This window comes from Ursus maritimus, unplaced genomic scaffold (genome assembly GCF_017311325.1).
Source record: "Ursus maritimus isolate PB19 unplaced genomic scaffold, ASM1731132v1 scaffold_15, whole genome shotgun sequence".
NCBI lineage: Eukaryota > Metazoa > Chordata > Mammalia > Carnivora > Ursidae > Ursus > Ursus maritimus.
This window is the reverse complement of record NW_024423897.1, coordinates 44,680,770-44,696,206: the sequence shown is the minus strand read 5'-3', so window position 1 is coordinate 44,696,206 and position 15,437 is coordinate 44,680,770.

Below are 15,437 nucleotides of genomic sequence, written 5' to 3'. Positions count from 1 at the left end.
TAGTGACTTTCTTAACATCACACAACGATTATGTGATGGAATGTGACTTAATTCCCTGTCCTTCACACCCTCAGACTTTTGCTGAGATTAACACTCGTTTACCTCAGTTCTGTACCTGTCTTACTTTGCCCAGCCCAGCCAGAGTGCATGACTTAAAATTGTATCACCTTCTTGAGGGCCCAAATGCCTTATCTATCACAGAGAATTAAAGCTTTTACGAACATCTGAGTAAGTCCTACCTATTTCCTTGGTACTGGACAGATACTATTGAAAACAGCCACTATCCATGATGTGTCAACATTTGTAATGTTACATACCATTTAACTCGATAGTATTTGCATCAAGTAATTCATCTTAAGGAATTAATCACATTAAAGCACACCAATTTTTTTTTTTTAAATAATGAAAATTAGGGGCACCTGGCAGTAGGTAAAACATCTGCCTTCAGCTCAGGTCATGATCCCGGGTTCCTGGGATGGAGCTGCACACCTCAGGTTCCCTGCTCAGCGGTCAGCCTGCTTCTCCCTCCTCCACTCCCCCTGCTTGTGCTCTCTCTCCCTCTCTGTCAAATAAATAAATAAATAAATAAATAAATAAATAAATATTAAAAATAGATAAGAAATAAATAAAAAATAAAATAACAAAAATTAGAGAAGGCAAACACAATCCTGATTATGGGTAATTCATTTTTAAATGAATGCAAGAGTTGTTACTACAATAATCTTGAAATTTTAAGTGAAGTAGATTAAATTCTTTGAAAAATGTGTAATACTCAAAAACAACTTTTAAAAAATAAGATTTTATTTATTTATTTGAGAGCAAACGAGAAATAGAAAGAGAGAACATGAGCAGAGGGAGGGGCAGTGGAAGAGGGAGAAGCAGACTCCCTGCTAAGCTGGGAGACTGACACAGGGTTCAATCCCCTGGACCCTGAGATCATGACCGGAGCTAAAGGCAGATGCTTAACGGACTGAGCCACCCAGGCACCCCTCAAACGCAAACATTTTATAAATAAAAACTCACTAAAGCCAAACATACTACAAACAAAAGGAACAATAAGAATAATATGTTTATATCTAAGGTTAAAGAAGGTGAAGATTTGGGGTGCCTGGGTGGCACAGCAGTTAAGCGTCTGCCTTCAGCTCAGGGCGTGATCTCGGCGTTATGGGATCGAGCCCCACATCAGGCTCCTCCGCTATGAGTCTGCTTCTTCCTCTCCCACTCCCCCTGCTTGTGTTCCCTCTCTCGCTGGCTGTAATAAATAAATAAATAAATAAATAAATAAATAAATAAATAAATAAAATCTTAAAAAAAAAGGTGAAGATTTCCTAAGGTGCAAAATATATAAAGAAAAATATGATATATTTATCTGGATCAAAATTAAGAATAAAAGCTGAAAGTCATTCACAATAGCAAAAAAGAACACAAATGATTAATGAACATAAGAAATTATGTTTTTATCATAATAATACATGAATAACAATTTATAAAAATAAATCATTTTACCAACCATTAGATGGTCAACATTTTAACATTTTTAGCAGATCATTTGTCCAAATAATTAGAAAATAAGCAGTCATTTACTGCTGGTAAGAGTATAATGATATGGCTAATTTGGAGAGCAATTTCACAGTAATCTCAAAAAAACCCAAAAACCAAAAAACACAACAATCCTCTAGGACCACATCAAAGAATGTTCAAAAATATACTAATCAATGAATTATTTATAATAATTATTACAATTAGACTGGGAAAAAAAGTTAAATGTACTTCAGTGAGGAAGTGCTAACTAAACTTAGGTCAATTTGTATTTGTAAATATTATACAGAAGAAAAAAGAAAATTTAAATCAATTTGTCTCTGTTTGAGCTACTACAATAAAATACCATAGACTGGGTGGATTATAAACAACAGGATTTACTTCTGACAGCTCTAGAGACTGGGAAATCCAAGATCAAGGTATTGCTGATGCAGTTGGTGTCTAATGAAGACTGGCCTCCTAGTTCATAGTTGAATATTTTCTGTGTGTTCTCACATGATACAGGGGTTTCTGGGATCCCTTTTATAAGACACTCATGTCGTTCATGAGGTCGCTGTGAGCATGATGTAAGCACCTCCCAAAGTCTCCCCTCCAAATACAATCACAATGGAGATTAAGCTTCAACATGGGGTGGACACCAGCATTCAGTCCATATCAGTACTGATCTAGAATATCTTAAAGATGAAAAAATGAGTTGAAAAAGTATTTGGAGAAATACTGCATTTATATAAAATCAAAACAACCTCATGACTCTACTAAACATTTCCATATCAACAAAAAGTAGCAACTAAATTTTCAAAGGTTGGAGAGCATAAAATATATTTCATATATGTACACTGAATGAAATACTGACTAAGAAAAACACTAGACTTTCAATGAATTGACAGTAACCAAAACAAATGAAAAATCTATTTAAAATAGAAGTTTAAATTTAAGGTATTTATATGTACATCCATAGCAATATAAAAATACTGAAATAAAAGTATATGTTGCAGAAATTAGTATTAATAATCTATTTTTAAACTTCTACATCTTATGAAATGGGGGAAATGGGTTAAAATAAAACTTATTAAAATAAAGCTATAATTATTTTCTTGGCATTTGTAAAATGGAAAAACATGTATTTTTAAATCTTAACAAGTAAGTAGAAGAATAAATGTACTTTCTGTAAAAAGTAGCAAAGAAAACATTTTTTTTTTTTTCAGAGACAGAGAAAGAGAGAGAAAGAGCATGGTGGGGAGCGGCAGAGAGTAAGGGAGAGAGAGAATCTTAAGCAGACTCCACACCCAGCGCAGAGCCCAATGTGGGGCTCGATCTGAACCTGAGATCATGACCCGAGCTAAAATCAAGAGTCAGACCATTTAACCAAATGAGCCACCCAGGCACCGCAAGAAAACATTTTTTAAACAGGGAACAGACAAATGTTATTACATAAGTAAATAAATGTCAAGAATAAAGAAAATTGTCTGTCAATGCCCATGTTACTTTTCTGTCTCAAAAATGAAGATTGGATATTTTTATCCTTTAATAGTTTTACTTTTTATATGGCTTACTGTACAATAGAAGACCGTACCTATAGTAAGAATGGGGAAACAGGAAATGTAAAAATATACATCAAAATTAACTTTTAAAAAATCACATATAAATAGAATTTTTGTATCTCATTTTAAGACAATTATTGGAAATACCTATTGAAGTTATTTTCATTATTTTTAAGTAATAAATACAATAACTCTCAGTACTCAGCAAGAGATAAATGAAGGTAACTTTTACCCAGAGCCAAATTTCCTGTAAATAATAACATATCATAACTCAGAATGTTAGTACAGTCACTTGAATTGTAAGGAACTATATGTAATTTATTCTCTTTACTGTTATAGCATTTGAAAAAAAATTACTTTAAAAATTCAAAATAAGAGAAAGAAATAGGTACCCTAGCTATTTCTCACATGGCAAGAATTAGGAGTTCATTAACTGTTAAATCTTTGATGTGGAATTTATTTTTCCATTTCAGATCCTCAACTCAGTTCAAGCACACACTTTTAATTTTTGTTAATAATCGGGCAATATCTAAAAATGTTTAGCTTACATAACAAGAGAACAGAATTCATAATAGTTCAATAATCAAAGACAATCGAGTCCACCCGATTTCATGCTCCGTATTAAATATATCATCTAAGAACTTAACCAACCTATCACGGACTATGGAATGCCAGGTTTTGAATGTGACAAGTATCATTATTATTTGAGAATATTCATTTAACTCCATTGTAAAATATGTTACTAAGCAGTGAGAACCCATTTATTTATCAATAAGTATATTAAGGGATGCCTTAGTTGATTTCCTCTAAGAACAGAGAAAAAAATGGGGCAGAAGGAGATAAAGGTGGACCCAGCAATCTAGAGCAACCAGTCAGGGTGAGCAGGAGGGAGGGAGAAAAGGCAGCTTAGGAGAGTGTTCACTGTGTAGCTGCTGTTGGAAGCATATATTTGGGGCCTCCTGGACTTTCTGAGAAGCATGCAGAATGCCTCCTCGGATCGTTTGCCTATAATATTTATCCACTAGCTCCCTTCCCCAACTGTTTTGGAGTTGTCCTCTTAGACACTCACTCTTCCACAATCCAGAGGACACTTTTCTAGCTTAATGAGTTCCTGCTGCTTTGGAGAAGACCCCAGGCCAGACTGCAGAACGATTGGTAAGCCCCACAGCTGCAGAGGAAGCCAGAGGGGCTGGGCGACTGTAAACTCAGGACTCCAGAGCTGCGTACAAGGGAGCTACTGCATGTCGTGAACAGATTAGGACTTTGGAATTATTTGCATCACTGAATTGCAGTATATAAACCTACAGAGGTCTAGAGCTCAGTCCCTAACCTCAATGGGCTGATCATCAATAATAGCAATGCAAGACTGTTCAGTCTCAGTGCAAAATGAGTGACTCAGGTAAGGCTTGTAGGACTTAGTTTGTTTAAAAGTCCACCTCCTAAACAGACTACCACCTCCCTGTAGGCAGAGAACATCTACAACTTGGTTTTATAAAGCCCACAGCATGTACTGAGTATATAGATACATATTACAAATGAAAGAATAGAAAGAAAAAAAAAAAAGAAGAAAGAAACACAATAAAGTTTAGAATAGTTCAGAAAGAGACTCTTAGAAAAGGATCTATTTGTTGTATGCTTCACAACACAGAAGTAATTATACTGTGCAGTATGTTTATGACTATCTGTTAGGATGGTATATTATCATCTAGCATAACATTTTAGAAGAAGAAACTGTTCAAAATATTAATGAAGGGAAAGGAAACAATTTTAACCACCTCTAAATACAAGTCAATAAAATTACCTTAACTCTTTCACTATTATTTGCAAAGAGAATTGTAATAAATTGATTTCAGAACTAGATTTTTGATTGCTGAAAACTAAATTTAATTATAAAACATGGTTCAATGCTATTACAACCAGATGCAGGCTTTCCTTGTTTTCTTTTTCTTTGTTTTTTACATTTAAAATATTACATTGTACTTTCTCTGAGTTTTCTTTATGACATTGGTCCTGACAATTAGGAAATCCTACAATAAAGGTCAACAATGTTCATCTCTACAGACTGAACTGCATTTGGATAACCATTCTTGAAATATTTTATTTGGCAGAAAACCTGAAGACTTTTTTTCACTCAATAGACAAATACATTTGTGAAATCAAAGTCTGTGTCAGTGCTCTACTATTTCAAAAGAATAAACGTTTTATAAATACCCTCAAAAATCAAGAGCTATAAAAGTAAAACCTTACAAAATTCAAGCAAATAACATAAATGTGTGATATGTGCCAGGTTCACAACAATAGTATATGATCGACTCTTCTGTTAATTGAAAAATGCATGCCTTTCCAAGGACATTCATTCAGATCACATTTTTAAAAATTACGCTGGTCAGAAACAAAACAAACCGAAATAACCTATGCACATACATATCAGTTACTACCATAGTCATGCTGTGCAAAAAGCAATCACAAAACTTTCATGACATGTATTGTCAAACATTTATTTAACGCACACATCTGGAGTATTCCATTGATGTCAGTTGGGCTTGCTCATACATCTTTGGTCTACTGATCTATACTGATCTTACTCACATGCTTGCAGATTAGCTGGCTTTCAGATGATCTAAAATAGCCTTGCTTCAAGTAGACAAATGTGGGCATATCCTTATGTCATTCCAAGGAAATAAGAGAGAAAATGGAAACACACAAGCACTTTTTTCAAGCCTCTGCATGGATCAATATCCTAATGTCCTGTTGGCCTAAGTGAGTTATATAACTGAACTCAGTTCAGGACTAGGGAAACAGAGTCAGCCTCTTTGTGAAGCCATATGGCAAAAGCATGGATACAAGGGAGTAGGATGGAGAATGCTGCCTTTAATGCAATCAATCTCCTATGCCTTGCATGTCATCTCTAATGAAAGACCATCCATCCTCAACCTCTACTACAGACTGTAATTGTGTACTATGAAGAAACATTTCTGTCTGTGGTTAGTCCTGTGTAATCAAGCCCACTTGAAAAGCTATTAACACCACAGAAGCTGTGGCGGATCGACTTTTAAGGATCATTAAGATATGTGTTATAATGGAATCTGGTCCTTTTATTTATGAACTTATTCTTTGTATAATAACTCTTACGCCCCATTCTTTCTTTATATGTCTTTTTGACATGGATACATACAGTTTTCGTGATATACTTTATCTTTATAACAAGGTCTGCTTTTGTTTTAGGGCTAGGAATAAATGGGCTGGTTAGCTACATTTATTTGTTTTTCATAGGTAAATGGTCATGATATTCTTAGCTATGTTGCTGATAAACACAGACAAAAACAAACTGTAAGGTTAATTGACACATTAGCTCATCCAATAGTAATTTTTTGGACACCCACAGTGGATTTCTGTACAAGATTTGTCTCATTACCCCACCACCTGTGAACAATTGCATTGTCGTCCTGGTGTCCTCCACAAACACAACCTCACTACTTCCTCGATAAGTGTTTGCTGAACTGAATTGGATGAAATTACGACAACATAAATTAATCAGTAATTCTCTGGTGTTTTAAATTTTCGTAAACCCTTAGCTAAAAGAAGAGGACCACATACCTCATCCCTTCCTTTTAACCTGCTGTGATTCCGTTTGGAAATTCCTACTCTGATTTTGCCAAAGGTGATTGCAACAAGAAGATGCAATGAGATTAAAAGATTAAAACTAAGAAGATAAAATATTTTTTTTGGAATTCCAACATGGAATCTAAGTTAGAGCTAAATTTTAGGGATTTAAATGTGTGTTCCCACAAATGGTCTGGCTATTGTTCTTCTGTGTGTTTGTTTAATTCTTTTGTAAATCAAAACATTGACTGCCATATGAAGGTCCTGTATAATCTGAGGGTAGATGATTTCATTCCTCGGCTACCCTAGCATTCTCACAAGTCATATTCAACCCAAAAATATCTAAATTTCTTCTTATTCTGAATGCCTATTAAGATTAAATTGATTTCATTAATTTTATATTCTGGTTGCCATAAAATTGTCATCTTTAGCAACCTTAAAGGAGAAATTAGATATGTTTAAATGTGATAAAATGTACAACACACATAAATGATCAGTTATCATTTGAAAGGTATCTTGTTCATAAAATTCCTCAAGATTATCATTCAAAAAATTCTACATTAATTAGGTATAATAAAGTAAGCAAAGTATATATCACTACGGTCATATATGTTGTTAAATGCCTGTCAGATTAACCTCTATTATTTTATTTTTAAGAAATGTATTATCATCACATGCACCAGGAGTTTATATATAAAATTTGAAATATGAATTAAATCCACAAAGGGAAGAAAGTTTTATGAATGCTTTTTTTTTTGCAGTAATTGTATGTTTAAGAATAATATTTTATTAATAATTTAGCACATAAAACTGTTTGGTAGATCTTTTAAAGATGGTTAAATTTTGAGGTTTTCACTGTATATAAGATTCCGCGTCCAGCAAGCACAAATCTTATCACCATCTCAACAGAGGGAAGAAACTCTTTGCTTAAATAAATAATTCATACTGGGGAGAAAAAGCAAAGAGAAAGTGGCTAAATATTTTTCACTTTTGAGAGCTTCGACCTGTTACTATTGCTAATACGGATCAGCCAGTGCACACTTACCCTCCAGCACATTGATGCGTTGCTGACCGTATTTATATCTCTAGAACAAGTGAGTGCAGGCATCAAATTATTCAATTACATATTTTTATTTTTATATTTCTATTATTGTAATTGTAAAGCAAATAGCTTTAAAATACCATGAGATTACTGCAGAATTTAAACAAACCACTAACTAAATAATACACTAGTATGACATGACTTAATAGATATGCACAAAAGGAGTTCCTGACCTTCTGCTGGAAATTTTCTGGTATACCCACTAGAGAGTCAACAACCATTATTTTTCCAAACTATGTGACTAAACCTAAAGACCTTTTCAAGGACCTGTCTGCTTACTTACCCTGATTGCATTTACACTCTTAAGACCATTTGCTCTTGTGACGGCCACAAGTAACATTGAAATATTGAGGATGGTTAAGTTCTTCAAAAGAAAGGTATCTCTGTGGCATCCATTCAAATGCATTGTTTCACAGGGGATGTATTTTGAGAAAGGGCAGATGGTGGCATTTCCCAGAACATCTGTTACCCATCATTCTTTCACAGAGCAACCCAGATGCTGTTGACAACTTGTATGTAAATCATGCTGACAATTTGTTCAGCGGTTGTCCTGGTCATACCATTTATCAGATATAGGAGCTTCTCGGGTCCCACAAGAACAGCTCCGACAGTGTTTTGGCCAGGGAACAATAACAGCCATTAAATCAATGGAACAATTTATCTACCTTGAAGTTATCTCCATATTACAGCAAGGATTTCCTCCCTCACCATTCCTACTCTTATCTGAAAGTGTACATTAGATATTAAACGCTCCATAGAATAGGAAAATGCCAAATTGCTTCCTGATATTTGTCCTTAACTTCTATTATTATTTGTTAGGGGTAATCATTTCTTTGACCTTGCATTTTAAAATTACTTTCATCTCAGGGAAATGACATATAAGAGGAAAATTATGCATGCATTGCTATATAAATGTCAGATTTTCTAGTTTGCAAATGTCTGCTATAAAATATTCACAGTACAGAAGTTGATTTACAATCCATTTTGGCCTATAATCTATCTTATTCTAATTTTGCACCTTGTATCAGGATGCATTTTTCACATTGTAGAAAGGAAAACAAAGAAAAAAAACAATCATTTCTTTAATTAACCTACCTATGCAAAGGATAAACTAAAACCATTGGCATTTATTAAATGATTATAGCTTTTCTAAACAAACTTAATTAGACCATAATACAGGTTGTAGAAAGGGAAAATGCATAATTAAATTTTAAAATACCCAAGCCTGTGAAGGCATTATACCTAAGCTGAGCTTCCTGTTAAAATAATGAAGATAAAAAATTAGACATTTGGTTAAGTAACTTTAATACAAATTTGTACACCGAAATGCCCATTTAATTTGCAAAGTAAATAAATTTTACTTTGAGTGTGGATTAATCTGCATCTAATAGTAATTGATTTCATCTCAAGTATTTTTGTTACACAATTACAGGTTGAGACAACTGAGAAAACTATGAATTATTTTGAGTTATAAAATATAAATATGTTCCATATATAGTTTTTAAAACTATACATATTATATATAACATGTATAATATATTATATATATATTATAATGCACACATACAATTTTGAAATAAAAACAGTAACTGTTAGATTGACCCTCCACCTTATTAAAATGTGTTCTGAACAGAAATACATATTATACATATTAAAACTATACATATTATATATAACATGTATAATATATTATATATATATTATAATGCACACATACAATTTTGAAATAAAAACAGTAACTGTTAGATTGACCCTCCACCTTATTAAAATGTGTTCTGAACAGAAATGATAATTATTGCACTATAAGAGAAGGTAAAGATAGTTTTCAGTGGGTTTTTTTCCAGACAGCAAGCCTATTAAATTATAATTGCTTTAGACTAAAAGCAACGTTAAATTTCAAAAATATCTGAGAGTGAGTGAGCCTTCTGGCCTCATAATTCAAGAGCAGTCTATATAAAATGTCATAGAATTTTAACCAACTTCTTAGGTGAGGCTTTAAAAAAAAAAAGAAAGAAAGCTTTTGCAATAGGTGATAAAAGAGATTCATCTCTAATTTATGTTTAGTATGTACTAGAATTTGTACATGTGTGTAACATCTGGAAAGAATTTTCAAAATATATTATTTGTCCCTTGTTTAAATATAAATAGTATGATAAAATCAAGTTTACCAAACTGATATTCATTTTTATTTTTATATTACTTAATAAAATATTTGTAACAATATTAATTTTCTATCAAAACATCCCAAATATTAAGGCACCACAACAAACTATCTATGAAACAATTTTTAAATGTGTCTACATGTAAGTCCATTACATAAATTAGTGGATCATAGAATAAAGAAAAGCCAGGTCTGGGGTTTTATTTTCTTGTTAGTCAAGTAGCTTCAAAACAAGATAATCTCTGTGCATTATTGTCTAGGGATCTACTAATTGACATACACATGTATGAGCACACATATACACACACGCACACACTTTTTTTTATACTATTGGATCAAATCAAATAGATCCAAAGAAGAAATTAAGGAGTAGCGTGTGGTTATGTATATTCTGAGCAACCAACTTTTTCCAAGTTAATCTGTATTGAGGAGCTCCTGAAACCATCCTGTGGAAGATCAAATTGTGAAAAACAACTTTGACCTGAAACTCTTGATCTGAAGCGTATTTCTTCAAGACTTTATGGCTCTGTCTGTTGGAACACAAAACTCATCAGAACCCTCTTGCTACTGGCAGCATTCATGAAATCACAAACTGGGTGACCATACATTCTACCTTGCCCAAGACATTTCTGTTATGGCTGTTTTCCTGCACAATTAATAATGTCCCCATTCACTCCAAAATGTGCAGGTGTAGATGACAAATTATATGACCACACTACTTACTAACCACCCAAGTGCATCATGGTGCTGGAACAAATCTCAGTATCAATTCATATCTGGGAACCTTTTGAAGCTGCTTAGTTTCTGATTTATGAATTACACATCCAGAAGGTTTGCATCAATTTCCCCAAAACAGAGATCAGTGGCTCCTTGTTAGATGTCTTTAAAAGAAGCTAAAGTCCAGTTAATATTAACTTTGACATCATGATTCTAAAAGAAAACTCTAGTTGCCTCCTCACACACTGGCAAGCAGGGAGGTTTGCTATTTTTAGGACCATAGAAATCGTTATATAAAAGAAAGTCTGTTTATATCTGTGCCTGACGATTTGACTAGTCTCACACAGAAGGAAAGATAATAGATGTGAAAAGTGTTTAAGAGCAAGATGGTTCTCTGCTTCCCAATTTGTTAAGAGCTTTCATGAGTAAAGATGTAAGATTCCAGTAACCTGAGGGGGTAAGTTATTGTTCAAAGTTGACCTACAAATGTATTTTGACATAGTAGCAAATCACCTTCTTAAAACTCGGTCAGTGGCACGTCCTCTGCCTTAGGTGTATATTAGGACAACTGATTTTATTTCATTAGCTGCAGAAATTATTTTGTCTTGTTGGTTCAAAAGTACAAAATGTATTTGCTTTAAATCCAGCATGAAAGGTCATGATTCTCCAAAAAGCATTTATATCAATAATTAAGTCAATTAGCTATAAAAAGGATAAACTTCATAATCAGTAACTTCTCTCTGTGGTCCAAGGTGAAATCCACGGACATTAAGTGCTATACGACATTCAGGAGCGTCATTTTGTACTTTGAAACATACCTCCGCTGGGTCAACTTAGAGTGAGTGTATTTTGAAATACCAAGAGATGGAACTAGAGACGTGATGCCTCCGAAATGATAGGGTCAGGGAGTAGCTTAAAATTGGTTTTAATACATATGTATTGATTCCAGTCCAGGCAGTCAAAGTTTATACCTTTTATCAAATGCTAGAATTAAACCTTCCAAAAGATTACTAGTTTCAAATGCTGAGCTGAGTACATATCATCTCTTCTTTGTGCATCGAACCCAATACACTTATGAAATGATATTAAGAAATAATAAAAGTATAAGATATATACTTATACTCAAAAGCAAGAAGGAAAAAATTTAGTTGGATAGAAAGTGTGAAAAAATATATATATTTTTAAAGATTTTATTTATTTATTTGACAGAGAAAGAGAGAAAGAGCAGCAACGGGGCAGGGGCAGGCAGAGGGAGAGGGAGAAGTAGGCTCCCCACTGGTCAGGGAGCCCAACGCAGATCTCAGGACCCTGGGATCATGACTTGAGCTGAAAGCAGACATTTAACTGACTGAGCCACCCAGGTGCCCGTGAAAAAATAGCTTAAGGTTTAAATATAATGAGAAGCAGAATAAAGATAAAAATTGTAGTTTGAGAGACATGCAAGAGTGTGTCTTAGACTGCTAACACAAAATGGCAATCTATGCCAGGCAATGGAAGAATTTTCACCTATCTTAATGATAGCACTCCATCAAGGGTGACAGATTAATCTAATTGAAACTTCAAAAAAATAAAGATCAATATCTCTTCATTTTATTGGGTTTCCTGGACTTAAAGGTGTGATAGAAATTAATTCTTTCTTGGTATATCATAGTAAAGAGTTTCAGTTATTAAAAGTTTCAATTATTATAGCCATATATATCCTCTCCAATAATTTAGGTTCTTTTCTCTCTTACCGGGTCTAAATATGGTTTTGACTGAAGCAAAAAAAAGACAAATCATATCAATTACCTTGAATGTCAGAGAAATGATCTTAGAAAATGCTCATAAAATATGCAAGCTTATTTCTCAAAATCTTGGATAAGCTTCCTAATGAAATCAAGATCAATATGTTCTAACAATCATAGTTCCCTCAAAACTTGCCTGAAATCATTTTAGTTGCCTCAGTTTCAATTAGAAAACTTTCAATGTCTACAGAGCCTATACACCCAACAATGGATATGTCAGCAAAAGAACCTAAATGTATATGGCTTTTCCAGGGCTCCATCCATATATAACCCAAATTAACAGGATCTTTCCCCTAAGAGGCACTGCTATAGCACTTTGTGGGCAAATTAGTTTGTGATAAGACTTGTGAGTCAAATCTAGAGGTAAATTTTCTTTCATTTCCAAACAAAGGACGATGCTAAAAAATGACTTAGTATTTGGTGTCTTCTAACCTTTAGCATTCTTGACATAAAAATACTACAACAATTTGTGTTTGGGGATTTTTTTTTAAGATTTTATTTTTAAATAATCTCTACACCCAAAGTGGGACTTGAACTTACAACCCCAAGATCAAGAGTCACATGCTTTACCAACTGAGCCAGCCAGACACCCCTAGAATAACTTGAAGTTGATCAAGTTTTCCCTCTCCAACCATATAACTACAATGGTAAAATTAGAGGCAAACAAAATTAATAGGGTAAGGTCTTCTTTACATTTCAAGCTCTGTTCTATTACCTAAAAAACAAATAATACCTCTATCTGAATATTTTCTTTCTGTGTTTTATAAAAGCAAGCAGATATTGAACACAATATCATTACTACTTTTATTTTTTGTTTTACCTGAATTCATATTTTAATTCAATTATATATCAACAAACATTTAATAAGGGCCTAATAGGTAATAGGCAATTTTTTTAAAGGTTTCATTTATTTATTTGAGGGAAAGAGAGAGATATCAGAGAGCGCATGAGCAGGGGGCGGGGAGAGGGAGAACCAGGCTCCCCAATGAGCAGGGAGCCCAATGTGGGACTCGATTCCAGGACCCAGGGATCATGACCTGAGCCGAAGACAGACTCTTAACAGACTAAGCCACTCAGGTGCCCCAGTAATAGGCAATTTTATAGAAAATCAAGGAATACTACATTGAACAATTACTGGGTTTTGTTAATGGAAATACTTCATAAGTAGACCATTTCAGATGTAACTATTTAATTGATCTGCTCTTCACATCAATCTGAGAATTAGAGAAATGACTTCTTGACAAAGCATGTCACAATTTGAAACATTTTAATGAAGAGGGTGCTTTGTTTTTGTTCCTGTGATCTTTCCGTGTAAGAACATAAATTCAGGCATTTTAAAGACTAATTTAACACACAAACATCATAGAAAAAGGAAGACATGTATCCTATATTCCACTTATGTGCTTTTATTACTATGGAATAGGGACCAACAGGGAAAGCAATTTTTCTAATACAAGTAGCATAAAAGATAATACCTTAACATTGGTTTTAATTAAGTGAACATTTTCTTAGCCAGAAATATTAGTTTCCTAGGCTGCTATAATAATGTATCACAAACTAGAGTGGCTTAAAAAACATACATGTATTGTCTCACAGTTTGGGAGGCTAGATGCCTGGAATTATGGTATTGTATTAGAAGGGCCGTGCTCCCTCTGAAATCTGTAGGGACTCCTTCTTTGCCTCTTCTAACTTCCAGTGGTTTCCCAGCAATCTTTGTTATTCCTTGGCTTTGTAGCTGCATAACATCAATTTCTGAATTTATCACCACAGGACATATTCCCAGTGTTCCTCTTTCTTCACATGGCCATCTTCTTATAAGACACTAGCCGTCTTGGATTAAGGACCGACCTTATTGCAGTATAACCTCATTTTAGCCAACTACACCTGACGACCCTGTATCAAAATAAAATCACATTCTGAGAGGTGCTTGGATTAGGACTTCAACATCTTTTTTGAGGTAATACAATTCAGCCTGTAATACCTGATATCCCTTATTATTTAAAAAGTCAACATAAACTAACTCAGTTTATCAAAGAAAATGTGGATATATTTGCCCACAAACATTTTTGCTGTGATATCAACCAACTATCCATGCCACCCAGGGATATAACTGAATTGTTACAAGAGTAAAGAGGATGAATACTTTGAAAATTTTGCAAATTAAGTTGTTTTGCCATAGGTGATGATTTACAATTACAATATCTCAACCAAATATTTCCCCAAGTTTTGGGGTATGCGAAAGCTATTTCTCGAAGAAAACCCTGGTGATCGTTATTGCACTGGAGCTTTTCTCTGGGTAGAGGAGAGAAAACTCTCCAACTAGAAAAAAAGTGCTGCTTTCCTGTTCTAACTTCAAAATACAATGCTTTCTTCTAGACCTAGGACAACTCAATGGCTTCTATCACATAAAGCATGGAATTCCTTTATGCGTAAACTTGTCTTAGCTTACGTATACATTCTCTTTATGTCGTATCTATCTTCCTGCACTAGCGGAAGATGGAAACCTACACTGGAATTCAACATAAAATACGGATGGGGGACATCTGGGTGGTTCAGTTGGTTAAGCGTCTGCCTTCGCCTCAGGTCATGATCTTGGGGCCCTGGGATTGAGCCCCACGTTGGGCTCCCTGCTCAGTAGGAAGTCTGCTTCTCTCTCTCCTTCTGCCCCTCCCCTCTACTCACGCTCTCTCTCTCAAGTAAATAAATAAAATCTTTTAAAAAATACAGATGAAAACATCTCTACCATTTCATGGTAACAACCAAATTCAGCAGAGATATTCATAATATTTAACAACCATTGAAGCAGCATAGGCCAATCAGAATAGATAGTACCCTTAAATAAACAATATACCTTAACCTTGGCAGAGCAGTTGAGTGTCTTTCCTAGGCTACAATAACAAGTGTATTTAGTTAGTTATTTCTGTGGCTTTATATGACATTTTTCTGTAATAGAGATTTTCTAGGTAGATTAATAAACTAATAAGGAAATA